The sequence below is a fragment of the Camelus ferus genome, chromosome 5 (genome assembly GCF_009834535.1).
Source record: "Camelus ferus isolate YT-003-E chromosome 5, BCGSAC_Cfer_1.0, whole genome shotgun sequence".
NCBI classification, from domain to species: domain Eukaryota; kingdom Metazoa; phylum Chordata; class Mammalia; order Artiodactyla; family Camelidae; genus Camelus; species Camelus ferus.
The window spans coordinates 78402635-78418923 of NC_045700.1; the positions used below are offsets into that span (position 1 = coordinate 78402635).

The following is a 16289-nucleotide window of genomic DNA, read 5'->3' on the forward strand; positions in this document are numbered from 1 at the left end:
TGTTAGGCACTACGTAGGCATTGGAAATAAATCAGTTTAAAAAAGTAAAACAAAATGTCTGCCCTTGCAAAAATCGTATCCATAGGGAAGACAGACAATAAATAAAATGAGTAAGTATAGTGTATGTTGGGTTAGATAGTGATTAACGCTATGGAGAAAACACTATATAGGAAAAGGTCATTTCTCTGGGTCCCCAGTGTGTAATTGGAATGTACATACTTGGTAACCTCCACGCTGATCCCTTGTACTGTGGGATTATATCTGTATTAGTGGGGAAGACCAAGTGGAATATCTGAAACATTTGCTCCCTCAGCAAGATGGTAAATTAAAAACAGTATCACATCCTGAGGGTAAATGCAGAGATTAGTGCTACCTTTCAAGACTTAAAGAATGTAGGGTGATAATCCTCATTTATTTCCATTTAATTCACCAGTTTGGCTCTGACAAAAATTTCTGATCCTGGGCAATAATAAATTTAACCAAATAGTCTCCCACATTGCTGTTGCTATGCCAGATGTAATATGGTACCGTGTGTTGATTAGCAAATGCATTCGTTTACATTCCTATCAAGGAAAGGGAACAGATGCATGTGAATAACACGGACATTTGTAGTCTTGACCAGGGTTTAATTCTTTCATCTCCTGAAATGATATAACCCAAAGGAAACTGGACGGCCTGGACATTCTGCATATCATCGCAGTGATCCACGACATTGGTGATATCATATGTGGTGGTTTTCAAGTATGCCCACAAATTATTTGATATTTCTTCCTTCAATAGGTAGAGCTTAATTTCTCTCACGTTGAGTGTGAACTGGGCTTAGTGACTTGCTTCTAACAAATAGAATATTGCAGAAGTGATGGTGTGTGACTTTTGAGCCATTACAGCTTCATTCCTCGCTCTCTCGGATCACTTGCTGTGAGGGGGGTCACGTACCATGTGATAAGGATGCTGAAGTAGCCCTGCGGAGAGATTCAAGTGGAAGGGAACTGAGGCCTCCTGCCAAAGGCCATTTAAGTGAGCTCTCATAAAAGCAGATGTCCTAGCCCAGTCAAGCCTTCAGGTGACTGCAGCCCTGGATAGCATCTTGCCTGTAACCTCACGGGAGACCTTGAGCCACAATCCCTCAGTTATGCCACTGCTGAATTCCTGACCTACAGAAACTGTGAGATAATAAGGATTTACTGTTTTAAGCTGCTATGTTTGGGAGTAATTTCAAACAGAGCAGCAGATAACTATCACATCAAGTTAATCAGAACAGATGATTAAGCAGCGGCAAGAATGTTCGAGACCTTGGCAAGACACTTGTGCTCTAGAGGGTAAAAGAAAGAAAACTCGGAGGTTCTCCACATCAGTGCTTAGTGGACTGGAACATGCCAGACATCCCAGAACTAAGAAGCATTAGTGCCCAGTGGGCATTTGGGGTTCTGTGGTCAGCATGTTCAACACTTGGAAATACTGCATTGAACCATTTCTGAGTGACATGGAAGTCTACCAGCTTTGAGTGGGGTCCAGAGCAGGACAAGGCTCTGAAGAAGTCTCGGGCTATGCCACAAGCAGCCCTGACACTTGGCCCATGCTGCGTAGCAGACCTGTGCTATTAGACATATCTGTGGTAAGAAAAGAAATTTTGTGGCGTTTTCAGCAAGCCCCAGTAAGAGGATCACCACATAGACTGTAGAGTTCTGGAACAATGTTCTATCATCTGCAGCAGAGACCATTCAGCTGTGCTACTGTGCCCTGGCAGAGACAGAACACCTGATCTTGGGATATCCAGTAACCATGAAGCCAGAACTGTTCGTCACAAGGTGAGTTCTGTCAGATCTGCTAAGTCATAAAGTCATGTGAGCCCCAGCAGCAGTCCAGTAAGACAGAAGCGTTCCATCTAGGATTGGTCCTGAGCAGGGCCAGAGGACAAGTAAGGTGCATAAGTAGGGGGCTCAGAGTCCTGTGCCATCCACCACTATGGCACTGTTGCCCCTTCCTGAGCACACACGTACAGTTGTTTTGGGATGGGAGTCGGGGAGGGAAAGGAAGGTTCCCTTATGACCAGCTCTTGGAAAAGAAAACCCGTGCTTGGTACACAGATGGATCAGCTTGGTATGTGGTAAAGTCAGAAATAGACTGCTACCTTATAACCCTGTTCAAACATGGCCCTAGAAGACAGCAGTGAAGGGAAACTCAGTAGAAGAGATTTGTGGTACATCTAGTTATCTACTTTGTGTGGAAAGAAAAGTGGCCTGAAATAAAATACACAGGACTCATATCACTGATGATTAATGTGGTTGCTTACTTTGGGGTTTAGAGGGGAAAGATCAGAAAACTGCGAACAAGCAGGCCTAGGGAAGAGGCATGTGGATGGACCTATAAGAGTCCATTTCTCTAGGGCGATCTGTAAAGCATACCCTGTCTGTCTCTAACTGGCTCTGCAAATTTTCAGGAAGAGGTCAGTGGTATCTGGGGGGTAGGGGAGGATGTCATGGGATGGGAACAGTGTAACATGAAGGCTAGGGTCCTCACATGACAAAGGTCAATGTGACATGGGGGAGGGCTCAGTGTGTTAGGTGAGGAGGGGGTCTATAGTTCATAGAGGAGGGAGTTTATTTTTAAGATTAAGGGCTGGTAAATGTCACAAAGAGGTAGAGATCAGCCACATTGTGAGAACAGGTGAATAAACCAAAGGGAACCAGGGAGCTGAAGTATAACTGGAGACAGTAGATTAAGGCAGACAAGATTGGCCAGTTGAGATTTCTCTTTGCTAATAAAGGAGAGCAAAGTCCTTGGCTTATAGTACATGTCTCTGGGAGTCAGCCGTCTCACCTTGGATAAATTTCCCAGACTGCAAAGGGAGGGCAGGCACTCTGAAGCCATCCTCCCTTAGTTCAGAACACCATGCTCCCTTGAACCTCCTCACTCCTCCTTGTAATTTCTCTTCTGTAAAGCTTCCAGATCATCAGGCTGGTTGGTAGTTCACTCCCTTCCCAGGTCTTCTCATTGGAAGAGACAGCAGATATGAACAGCCTGTTTCTAGTCATCACTGTTCTGGCAGTGACTAGTGAGTGCAGGTTCCTATTTTGACTTAAAATTTTGAAAATGTTGTATTGGAGGAAAGTGTAGGAAATGGGTCTAGATAAGATGGGTGAGGATATTATCAGTTAGAAACGTAAGAATTCAGGACCCCAGTGATTGATAGTTTCCTAGAACAATGAAGATAACTAGAGTTCACTGATTTTTTTTTCTTCTGGCTCCATGGGCACAAGAGAAGATTCAGACTACGATAATGAGACTTTACACAATAAATGGTGGATGTTGGACCAAAAAAAAAAGTGATTTTGCTGTATAGCTAGGAAGGAAGCTTGAAGAAAGGAAAGAAGAATCAAAAGGAAGAAAGGAAGAGAGAGGAGGAGTAAGTAATAGGGAGGACACAAATACAGAGGGAAGTCTAAAGGGAAATTAAGAGAAGGATCCTGAAATAGTTCAGTAGTACCTTAAATACCAATAACACATTGACCATGTAAAACATCTCAGATTTCCATCCTCTGGAATGTCTGCCCCTGTCTCTAAGATTCTGCCTTCCTTTCCCCTATCTGTAAGCAGTAACAACAATAACCATAACACTAGCACCAGCACGGGTAAAATCAGTCCAGCAATTCAACCAGATGAACATCAAAACTGTACCAACCATTTTGGTTTTCCTGAACTCAGAAAATGAGACTTGTCTGGGGACCCTCATCCACAAATAATGGATTCTCACCACAGCCCACTGCTTTCTACCGTGAGTGATGGAGGTCCTGGAGGGAGAGGTGTCCCCCCTTAGTCACTGGGATTACTCAGGGGCCACGGAGGCTCAGCCCTGAAGAGACTTGCACAAGGGACTTTCAAACCTGAGAAGTGGTTGGAAGGAAGCAGGAAATATATCCAGGTGGTTATAGTTAGATTCCTGGATAGGATGATGTAGATGGAGGGAACTGAGGGAGCCGAGGACCAGAGGACAAACCAATAGGGAATAAAAGACTGTATACAATGTGATACAGATCAAAGAGTTATGGAACAGCACTGGAAATTTCTCATTTGCCAGAGAAGGAGATGGAGATCTTGGCAAGTTTAGGAGGAACTCGTGCAAAGTTACAAAGCAAGTTAGGGGGAAGAAAGGATGCAAGATGAACAATAGAATAGTATCTCCTTCTTCTGCTAATCCTTCATGGCCTATTCCACATTTCTCGAGACTGACATTGCTACTTCAAAAAGAAGTTCCCAAAACAAGATGGAGCACTTAAGACCCACGCTTACAATCCAACATCCAAATTTCACCTGGGATTCTGCTGAACATGACCTCATGCTCATCAAGCTGATACATCCCCTAAAACTCAGTGATTGGGTGAAGCTGATGATTCTGCCCAATACCACAGTTGACAGAAAATTGGACAAGTGCAATGTCTTTGGCTGGGGCTGGTCATGAAAGAATTCCAGTGAGTGACCCTCAAGACAGACCCATAGTGCTCTTGAGTACCCACTCAATAAGGATTATCATATAACTATTATTGTAGATCAAGAGAGCTGTTAGAGTCCTGAGAACTTATATATTTTATTCATGTGGAAATTGAGGCCCAAACTGGTGACAAGATATACCTAGGGGTAACCTGGCTATTTATGGAGAGAGGTCTCTGGAATCCAGTATTCTTGACCCATTCACTACTGAAATGAGGGTGAAAGGGTGTCTGGGTAAGGAAAGGGTTGGAGGATAGTCCTGCTGGTGCTGACTTACAGGCATGCATTCACAAGTAAAAACATGTACATACAAGCCCAAGGCATGCAGTTTATGACACTGGAACCAGATGTTGGTTTTTCTTATTTCATTATTTGTTTTCTTCTTCCCTGTTTCCTTTTCGTTGTGGTTTTTTTCTTTCACTGAATAATAGTTTAATTACAGGAAAGAGGGAGGGAAGGAGAGACGAAAGGAAGGTAGGTATGTGAAGGATCAAAGAAAAACAGAGCCTCTCTCTCTCTCTCCCTGCCGTCTCTCTCTCCCACTGTGTATGTGTATGTGCTCAGATGTAGAAAATGATGTTGAGCTAAACCAGACTGTCTCCTGGTTCCCTTATGAATATTGCCAAGATCCCCCTGTAAGAAAAGTGCCTGTTAAAATCACAGGGAACATGTTCTGTGCGGGATCATCTCTGGAGAGCATACACTCATGTGAGGTAACTCTTTTCCCTCAGCCTCTACTAAGTTTTCCCTGGGACACTGTTTTGGGGCCCACATATCTCCTCAACCCAGTCTAATTTCCTGTCTACATCCAAGAAGAGATCAAGGTAAATGGGGTCCAGGAAGGAATGTGTCTTCCTTCCAATCATGAATGAACTTAGATGTCAGGGTGGAAACAGCTCAGAGTGTTCTCATTTCTCTACAGCTTCCTATGATGTAGACTAGGGTGAGTGATAGGATGGGCCCAAATGGCCACCAGACACTTCTCCCAACCCTTATCACCTAAATCTTTCTATTCTGGGCCCCTCAGATGGGGACTTGGTATTTGGTCATCTTTGTTTTGCCTAATCTGCCCAACCCATCTCCCTTCTTTCTAACAGGAAATAGCTGCTGCCCCAATCCTGTGTGAAAATCAGCTCCAAGGGATCTTATCCTGGCCAGAAGGGTGTATTCTGAGAGGTAATGTTGGCTACTACACCAAGGTTTCTCAGTACACAGACTGGATCCTCAAAGTCATCCACACCTACTGAGCTCTCTCTATTCCCTCTCCCAGCAGCCTCAGAACTGGGTCCACCATCTTTGACCCTTTTTCCCTCCAGCCTAAGAACAAGACAGGAATACAGTCTTTGGCTGTAGGAACTTATCTGTTCCTTCTGTTCTCCTGACTGCTCTTCTCCATTCCCAGCCCCAGCCTGAATGGGCATCAAAGGATTTGAACTGAGTAATGTCCTCATAAATGGGATAACTTACCACTTCTTTCCCCTCTTCCAACTTTCTACCTACCTGCTGTGTTCCCTCAGACTTTTCTGGAGCTATTCTCCCTACCATCACCTCCAGAGGACATAAGGGCCTCAGGAATGTGACAGTGAGACTGTGAGCACCTCCAGGGTGGCTCCTTTGCCTGACATCACTTAGTGCTGAGTCAGGCTTCAGCCCTGCCCCCTCTAACCCCGTCATATCTAATAAGTCTGCAGTAAATGCTGGGATGCTAAGTAGGCTGCTGGCAATATAATTATTAGAAATAGAGGCTAGAATTTTATGGTAACAAGAATGATAAAGATTTCAAAAGGTTTAGGAAATAAAGCATAAGGGGGGAGGGAGGAGTTAAATGGATCAGGCCACCAATAGGAAAAAAAGGATGATCTCCTGAGAGATTATTTCCTAATGCTAAGCACAGAAAAATCTAAGATAGCTGGAAAGAGAATATTAGAAATAATAAGGAAAGACTGAAACCTAGATAAGTGTAATTATGTGTGTGTGTGTGTGCGCACATAGGCATGTATGCAATGTATGGCTCAGAGGGGGTGTGCACAGAATGATCTCACTGAACCAACCAAAATCTTTCCTATATCAATTGCTAATTCGGCTGACTAAGACTACATCTTTGTTCTCACTCAGATGCAAAACATACTTCTTAGGCCTAAGCCAGTCGGTACATCACATTCTCTTAGCCACAGTGATTGGCTCAGGTATGGCCACAAGATTCAAGTCATTAACTCTGAGTTCCTGGGGAAGCTGACTTGCTCTCGCTTTCTGGTCTTGAACCCACGAAGATGGTAGGACTGCAGCACCACTGTGTGAAACATGCAGCCACACAGAAGGCAGAGTTAAAGGATGGAGAGCAACCGTGCACTGGTGAATGAATTACTTAGCTTGAACTTGGCTTTGCTTGAAGCCTGGAACCTACACTTGGGCCTTTCCAGTTATAGGAGACAATGTACTTCCTTTTAAGCCAGTTTGGGTCAGGTTTTCTGCCACTTGTACTGAAAAGAATTCCTTTCATTTCCTAGAGTCTAAGCCTGTGCCGAAGGTGAGCTATTTCTGCTCATTAGTGGAGGAAATGTGTACCTTTCTATCCTGTTTTTCATAATTTTATTGATTTTCAGAACCTTTAAGATTCTTGACAAACAAAAATTTGACATATAAAATACAAGATGCTTTGTCAGCAATAGTAATATACAGTCAATGGCCACCACTTTGAGAGAGACATGAAAACATCTTAACTTGATAATTTTCGATTTGCCACAGTTCCTGGCTTGTGTATTTTTAGCAATAGCATTGCTGATTTTCCATTTTTGTGTGCTTTAAAATCTGATACTTGACCTAATTGTATCCTCCTAAATCTGAACATAATAAAGAATCAGAAAGACTTCAGGCTCCAGGGCAAAACCCCTAATGCATTAAATTTAGAGTCTTCCTGAACCATCAAAAATTATTTTCTTCTTCTTAAGACTATTAGAGCTAATTTAGCAGTACTGTTTCCTCAGGAAATCATCAGTTTACTGTATTTGTTCAGATACATTGTTATAAAAAATGGATTGGATTTCACAGTCTTCCCATGTAGTCTCATGAATTTGGTCTGGAGGAGCTAGTTATATTTTCACTGATTCTACTGAAATTGATTTTTTCTGAAATAAATTAGAGTTCATTTCACTGAAAGCTTTTTTCCCACAGGCTTTGTGTAGTGCACACATTTACACGTTTTGCATCTGCGCTCTTGACTTTCATTTCTCCTTCACGCTATCTCCCGTAGATGAAGAAGGTGGAACAAACGTGTCAGAACTGTGTGTGAGGGGCGGGTGAGTGACTGAAAGTGTAGGTGTGAATGTGGTGGGGGGTGTATTAGACTGCATCTGTTGGTGTGTGGGAGCAGAGGTTCAAAGAGCAAGGGTATGTGTTAGAATTCAGTGGCTGCTCAAAACTGTGCATAATGGCTTTTTTATATCAATTTTCAATTAAAACCCTGCTTTTCTGTTTTTAAGTGTGTGTGCGTATGTGTGTACACTGTTACAGATCTTAAATTAACATAAAGCAGATCTCTAATAGAGTCCATGAAATTTTAGGAAAGGGCTGCATAGACCTGGATGTAAAGTGTCATCCGTCACCCTTAAATGTAACCTGACATTTTACATATACAACTCTGTATATTACCATTCTCTAATATGTTTATTTTCAAATTATTTCTATCTTTTTTCCTACATATTGGAACTAAAAAATGTCCTTAATACTGTCACACGGTCACCCCAAATACCCCTATTCTTCTAGCAGTTTATTTTACCTAAATTTTGATGCTATAATTTTTGGAAAAACTGCTTTTTATAAACATAATGGAAGTATATTTACTGCGATTTTTTTCACAAAATTGTAATACATCAAGGGCATATATACAAGAATCAGTATTCTTGGATTCTACTTCTGGCTCTGACACTAACTTGGCACGTAATCCTGAGCAAATAATCTTATGATCAAGACTCTGACTTCTCATCTAAACTGAGGTGGCTTAATTACATAATCTCCAAGGACCTTTCAAGGTCCATGACTTCCTAAAAGAGACAGGATTTATAAATTACAAATAATACCTTTGTGATTAATAGGAAAGTATATGAAGTACTTTAGAAGCCTTACCCAATTATTTAACTTTACTTCTGGATAACAAATTTATACATTTATTTGGGAATAAAAATGCTTGAAGTTATCCATGAATCTTAATCTTCTTAATTTGAGGCAGTGCTAGAGGAAAAAGGTTACTAAATAATTATGATGCAATAAGCTTTGCAAAGGAAAGGACTTTGTTTTGGTCACTGCTAAATCCCCAGTTCCCAGAATAATGCCTGACATATGGAAGGACTTAAAACTTGTTGAATGAATAAATGAGAAAGTGCCAAGATGGAGTGCCTTATAAAACCCAGTGGGAAAACAGAGTGAAGGCTTTGCAGGAAGAATGATAATTGAGCTAAGCCTACAGGGGTGAATGAGGGTTTGCCAAGCAGAGGAGGAAGAAAAGACATTCTAGGCAGAGCCAAATGTGTTGTGGCCAAAACTGTGAGTTGTGTTGTCTTCTGTATTCATCCTTCTTCCTTCCCCAGGAACAGAATGCCTTGGCCCATGACCTGGAGTGAAGACTACATTTCCCACCTCCCTGACTAGGTTTTAGCCCATTGGAGCCAGGTAGCCCTTTGATGCAGTGTCTTTAAGTGGAGGAAAGCGAGCTTTTTTTTCTTTTCCTTCCTCCTTCTCCCTGGCTGGACTGCAGATACAATGGATTCTGGTAACTTAGAATTAGTCAATTTAACCAGTCTGAGCTACTTTCCCCAAAATTCCCTTTTCTGTATGTTTCCATTTAGGGCAGGCCACAGGAAGATTTGTGTGGGCGATCTAGGGCACTGCAGCCATTTTGTAGCTCTCACACCTGGCTGCTGAACTGCTGACTCACTTCGCTGGTGTGAGGCAGCAGCTGCTCTGTCTTCCCTTGGCTGCTCCTTCAGCAGCTGATTCCTGGGCCAGGTGTGAGGGTTTATTTCTGTGACAGTGAGCCTCGGCTTCTGCAGGATATTCACACAACCAAGGTTAGAGGCAATAAGAACTGGCAGGAGTTTGTCTGTCTTCATGGGGTTCAAACCTCATGCTTTTGGGTTTTGGCTTGTTGTTGATCTCCATTATCCCTTCCAGACTCTGCCTGACGGTTAGGCTACAAGGTCCAGGTTCAGTGTGAAGACAACAGGCTTGAGAGACTGCTTACCCAGCATCCACAACTCAGGAAGATCAAATCCCTGTTTATATATACATGCATCCATATATGCATCCGAGTGGTTCTTCCTCTCTGACTGAACCCTGTGCTGAGCGTGGTATGCTGCCACAACACATGCCTAACAGTGTGGGAGTGACTTTGGAGCCAAGCAGTGGGTGGAGGCTAGAAGGATTTTGAGAAGCCTATTAGAGAAAACCTAAATTGCTTTGAATAGACTGTTACTAGAAATCTGAACTTTGAGAATGCAGTGGTGAAGACTCAGAGGGAAGTGAGGAACGCTGGAGGAAGGGAGAACCTGTTATTTGGTGGCAGAAATCTTAGCCACTCTGTTGTCTTCAGTTATGTGGAAAGCAGAGAATATGCTTAATGAACTTGATGATCTAGCTAAGAAGCTTTCCAAGCAAAGTGTTAAAGATACAGTCTGCTTATAGTAAGATGTGAAAGGACAGAGATAAATTGAGAGGACTGTTGAACTGATGATTTAAAAAATTCTCAGCCTCTTCCGACAACAAAAGTTGATAAAATCAAGAAATGGTTTTGAGTAAAGTTCCTGAAATGGTTCAGGGAAGCCTTGAATTGGGAGTCAAGAAACGTGGCTTCCAGTCCTAGAGACATCCTCAGCACTGTGTCTGCAGGTACATCTCTATACCTTTCTCATCCTCAGTTTTCCCACTTGTAAAATGGTGATGATCAATGATAATCAGTTCTGATCCAGGAACCATCACCTACCTTTGCAATACAGCCTGAAATATGATTTCAAGATGAAAAATTATAAATCTTCCTGTATTGAGCTTCTTCATAAATATGCCCATATATTAAGATTATAGTGGCTAAGAAGCAGTGTTTCTCACTGACGTTTTTCAATTCAATGAATTGCATAATGTAAGTTCTAAGACTTTACATTTCTCCATGAGACCTAGAAAAACTATTTTCAATTTGGAAAGGGGAAAACTAAAACCTATAAACATTTTTATATTCCTTGATTCCAGGTAAAGTTTACTTAGCTCTAGGTTGGAGGCACCCTCTCAATGATGGCTTTGAGTTCTAAATTTTCATGGCTCTATCCCAATTTTGGCCCAAGACTGGGTCATCTTTCTGCACAGTCTCATGCTTCAAGAACTATTCTTGCCCCACCTAAACAGTCATCTTATGCTCAAATAACTTTCTGTACCTCCTACAGTTACCCTTGGGGTCAGCATGTACCTGGGCAATCTAGCTAATGGCTAAATTAGGTTACCACTGTTGAACTAACCTGTCAAACTCAGTGGATCTAAGCTGATAGTTAAGGGGTTCAGGGATGCTAGGGCCACTGGTGAGGCTACCCCTCTCCCCTCCTCCTATCTTTCATTACCCAGTACACATAAGCACACATACTACATAAAATGCAAAAAAAAAAAAAAAAAAAAAAAGAAAGAAAGAAATCCAAAAATACAAAACAAAAAGGCACCCTTAACTCATAGGTCCACCATACAAATTACCATTGGCCTTTGGGGATTTTTAACACTTTTAAAGAAGTCTTTGGTTATGCAGGTATACAGTAGAAACTGTTGACTTTCTGAAGTGTCAGAAAGATTAAGACAGATATAAATACAAAGCGGGTATAGGTACATTTAACTTATGCAGATTTAGCTATACATGAAAGAGGGAAGAACAGTTTATAGAGTGAGAATGATTCTGTTCTCCATTCTATTCCATACGCTTAGGCACTGGGCTGATCATCATATGAGAAATGGCTTTCATGCTGTCCTTACATAAGACCCTCATCTTTATGCTCTTGAGATGGTTGCCAGAGCTCTAGTCATCAGGTCCTCACCATTTTCAACCAGGAACAAGGGGAAAAGCAAAGAGAAAAAGTCCACCTACCAACTGATTTTGCCCTTCCCCCGCAAAATGTGCTCTCCTAGGTGTTCCTCCCAGTCACACTGCTGATTTCTCATTGCCTAGAACTGGATCACAGCACTCCGACTATATGGGAGATCAAGGGGTTTTGTTTTGTCTTGTTTTTTCAAGCTGGGATCATTGCTACTCCAGTAAAATCAGGGTTATGGGAAGGAGAAAGAGAATATAGCGAGGGATAGTGAGTAAAAAGCAGTCTCTGTCATGGAACACTTTTGTTAATTCTCACAGCTAACTACAACTTAGTCATCCCTCTATTTATTTTTGACCCATGAGCAATAAGGAAAAAAAGAACTACATAGTCTCTTTCTCACTTTCATAATATACAAAAATGAATGGACTATAACAATAGAAGCAGTTAAATAAATCATAGTCCATTTATACAGTGGAATATTATGTAGTCATAGAAATTTGGAGAAAAACATTTAATAACACATTTCATATTAAGTGACATAAATCAGCTTCCAAAACAAAATATGCAGTATAATCCTATTTTCAAAAAAAGTGTTATAAATGTATATTATATGTGTTACAAAGATGTTTCATTCATACACATACACACACACACACATATACAGGAAAAAAAAATAACTGGAAATACACACCAAAATCTTAGTAGTGATTATCTCTAGGATGTGGGATAGTTGGAAATTTTAATTTTCTTTTTTGGGCTCTTCTGTATTTTCCAGAGTTTTAATAATAAATTTATTTCTTTTGTTTTGATTTAAGCAAGTTTAAGCAAATGCCTTAAACTGTATTTTAAAATTATTAGCTCCTTTTCAATTAGAGAATATTCTGATATAAAATCCAGCTATCTTTTTTGCAGTGAACCAATGTGAAGTTTCTGTGTATTTTTAAACACTGCGTTTGTTTGGTTATCTGTCACCAAATCTATTGCAAGGCATTTATATTTATGAATTATCAAACACAATCCTAAATCTTTGAAGGAAGCAGAAGAAGCATGACTCAGTAAGAGTTATGGCTGATTTCTTTCCTAACTTTCAAAAGTTGGCATTCTTTGAATGATCTCATTATTTGTACAATTAGTGAGCTCCTGGTATACTGTGAAAGGCTATCAAAATTCTTTATGAATTTCATTCTGCCCACTGAAGATAAATGATGGTATTAGTTATCTATTGCTGAGGAACAGATTAGCTCAAAACTTAGCAACTTAAAGCAGCAAATATTATCTCATTATTTTTCTGGTTAGTAATCTGGGTACAGCTTAGCTAAGGTCCCCCGGCTCAGGGTTTCCTACAGAGCTACAATCAAGGTGTTGATTGGGGATGCAAAGTAATAAACGATAGTCATTTTAAGGTTCAGATGGGGAAGATCTGCTTCCAAACTCACACACGTGATTATTGGCAGGATTCAGTTCTTCCAGGCTGTGGGACTAAGAGCCTCAGTTTTTCTCTGGCTGTTGGCTGGAGACTGCTCTCAGTTCCTTGCCCTGAAGGCCTCCTTATAAAGCAGTTCATAGCATGGAAACTGGCTTCAATCAGAGTGAGCAGGTGAGAGACCAAGAGAAGGTAAGCAAGATGTAAGCAGTGTCCTTTTGTTGCACAATCTTGGTGCCTAATCTCATCACTGGTCGATTCTGTTCATTAGAAGCAAATCACTAGGTCCAACCCACACTCACAGGCGTGAATACCAGGAGGAAAGATACTGGGGAGCCATCTCAGAGCTGCAGCCTCACTAACCAAAGCAGTTTCCCAGCATTCATATTTCAAAGTTGTATGCAAAGTTCTGCTACAAAGACACAGAAATCTGTTCAGCACCTTTGTCAGTGTATTTCTCTGTATACTGGGGATAGGTGTAGGCTTTTACAAATCAGTGAAATTCCAAGTAGAACTAGACTCAAGTAAACTTTTGAAACCCTCAGCAAGCAAAACCATGTGGTTCTTCCTGGCCTTGAATAGCACAATGTGTGTGCCCCAAGTGGATGTTACTGTATGGTAGATACTGATCCCCTAGTGGAGTGGAGTGTGACAGTGTGCCCCAAGGTCCCTGTAGGTGGCAAGCAGAATAATGTCCTTTATTTTCACTCTGTCAAGATACAAGAATTGCAGTCAAGGAGGTGCTTTTCCTCCTGGCATCTCCTTCAGCAGGCCACTTAGAGCACACCAACACAGGCTCAACGTGAATGAAGAGGCTATGGTCCTGCTGGGGAAGTTTGTGCTCTGGGTGCCCAAATTGCAGAACGGATGTGATTGGGGAGCTTAAATGGGAGCTTCTGACCTGTGTAGCTCCTGATTCAGCATTAGCCCTAAATCTCTATTTTCATATTTATTCAATGTTCCCATCCATTTGCAGCCAGTGTGTGTTTTTAGGGACATCTAAGCTAGCTGCAGGGTAACTACACTACAATGAATGCATTATAGGAACACATTAAGTGGATTTGAAAATTTTTGATAGAATTCAAAACCATTCGTATTATCACAAGAAATGTCAACATTATATTTGTCAAGGAAGAAAAAGAAGAGCTATTAGTCTTTAAATATGTTTTCAACAGCAGTGAATTTTTGAATTGCTATTTTTAAAAGTTTTTACTCTTTCTATCACCCATTTGTGAAGTTTCACATTAATAGTAACTATCAAGAATGAGAAGAGCTCTTCATTGAAAAGCACTGGTAAGAATTACATGCAGCCATTTCAAACATAAATCACAACATAAAATAAGTCATGTTTATGGAAACAGGCTCAAGTTTATCATTAAAATGTCAAAATATTTTATTTGGAAATTTCAGATGAATTCAAGATCTAATATCTTCTCTTATACTTTGTATTGTACTTCTTTCTTAGAATTATAACATAAATAAAATGTGCTAGGTGGTTTTACCAAGTCCCACATAGAGGTACCCAAATCTCCTCCAGTTTATCCCAATTTCAATATATGCTATGACCTAAAAAATCTCCCCAGTTTTATACTTATAAACTGCTCTGTGTTGCTTGGGTCTGGAGGTCTGGAAATTACATTTCTCAGACTCCTTGCCAGTGGCTTCCTGTTAGTACCTGCCAATGGCAGGCACTGGGAAAGATCAGAAGGTTGGAGGAAGGAAGAAGTGTTCTACTTCTAAATTCAACAGCAGCTACCCTAGCAGCAGAGGGGCAGGTCAGCGACAGACTCCATCAGCCAGGCAGCAGCAGAGTCTCTTTGCTGATTACAGCCCTAGCTGTGGAGGGACAACTGTGACAATTCCAGTCCCTGAGGTGGCAGCATCCATAGCTGCCCAGTGACAGAAATTGGCTCATGTGGGCCAACCTAGAAGGATCAAGAGCTTTCAAGTCTCTGTGTATCACTCCTTCCTCCTTTTGCAGCCCTTCCAATACTTTCTCTTAAATCCCTCATATTTGAAATACCTACCGTGATTTCTGCTTTCCTGACTGAATCTAGATTAGTATATTGAATTTTATGTGAAGAGGAATCTATTCTGAAAGGCCCTGACAGCCCCTGGGAAAGGAGACAATGCAGGTTGGGTTCAGTCTAGGTCCATGAGGAGTGTTTGAAAATGTGTCACTCCAGGTTGTCCTGTCTTTTCCTAAAGCATGGAGAGAGGGCACAGAGGATAGACAGTGGACAAAGAAAAAAAGGTAGTAGCAGTAAATGGCTTACAGATCTACTGAGTGGTCCCTTAAAACCCACTGGCAAGTCCTGATTATCTGACTGAGGCTCCTCCTTCAAAATTTACCTCGGCGTTAAAAATCATTCCTGTATCACTGATCCCTCTTAGTTGAAATCTCATCTCTTAGTTACAATCTACACGTCTCTTTGATGTTTTCTTACTTGGTATCATTAGCAGCATTGCATCCTGTTAGAAAATTACCACCTGTAAAGAGTATGTTTAACTCATTTATCTAGTGAGCCTGAATTACAAATATCAAATACTATTATTTCCCTAGAATTAGGAAAAAACTTATAAATCTTGTTATGTCCCTTCTCTTGCCTCACCAGCTATTGAAAAAATGAGGTGCTTTCTTCATTCCTTATTTGATCTAAAATCAACAGAATAAAAGATCTTAAAATAGACACTAAAACTCTAGTGAGATATAAAAATCACTTCCTTTTTAGACTCTTTCTGTATCAGCTGACTAGTTGCATTCCAAGATATGTGTAGCATTTCCAGAAATGTCAACTACTGGAGAAAATAGTGAGTTATATTTCACTCTTAAATTCTTCAAATACTTGCAGAAAAGGCAAATACACATATATTAATTACCTGCACAACTCAATGCACATTTGCTTATGTGCAAGCAAGCTCTGCTATGCAAAAATGCCACAACACAGCAGACTCAAACTGCAGCCTCATGCTCTGCGTCTGCTTCATAATGCCCCGGAGTGACTGTTAGAGGGTATCAGGGCTTTTCTCCCCTTTGTCTTTACCTCTACCTCCCCTGGAGCCATACAAGTAGCATCCAAGGCAAAGGCTTACACCTGGAGAACCTGGGTAGGCGCATAGAATATGCTAGCATGTCTGAGAAGAAGAAAGCAATTAGTTATATATATATCCTTTCTGCCCCATTTATTTTGACTTTCATTGAAATAAAATTTCCCCAGGGAGAAGTGCATTTTGCTTTAAACCCCAAACTGTCCTTTCCTAGTAGTGGGCTGATGGTTGCATATGAAGCATTATACTCAGAGCCAGCATATGAACCTCAGCTC

General features: G+C 41.1%; 1 protein-coding gene across 3 annotated transcripts in view; it reads left to right on the forward strand.

Moving 5' to 3' along the window:
* Positions 1 to 16289, forward strand: part of NEMP2 (nuclear envelope integral membrane protein 2) — a 299564-nt gene that overhangs the window by 99807 nt on the left and 183468 nt on the right. For 2 of the 3 annotated variants that reach the window (XM_032480175.1, XM_032480176.1), the window contains exons 3-4: positions 781 to 1808; positions 5586 to 5664. The exons of the other annotated variant lie outside the window; for it this stretch is intronic. The gene's annotated coding sequence lies outside the window, so the exon portion shown is untranslated. The remainder of the gene's footprint in view (positions 1 to 780; positions 1809 to 5585; positions 5665 to 16289) is intronic. 3 annotated transcript variants of the gene reach the window in all.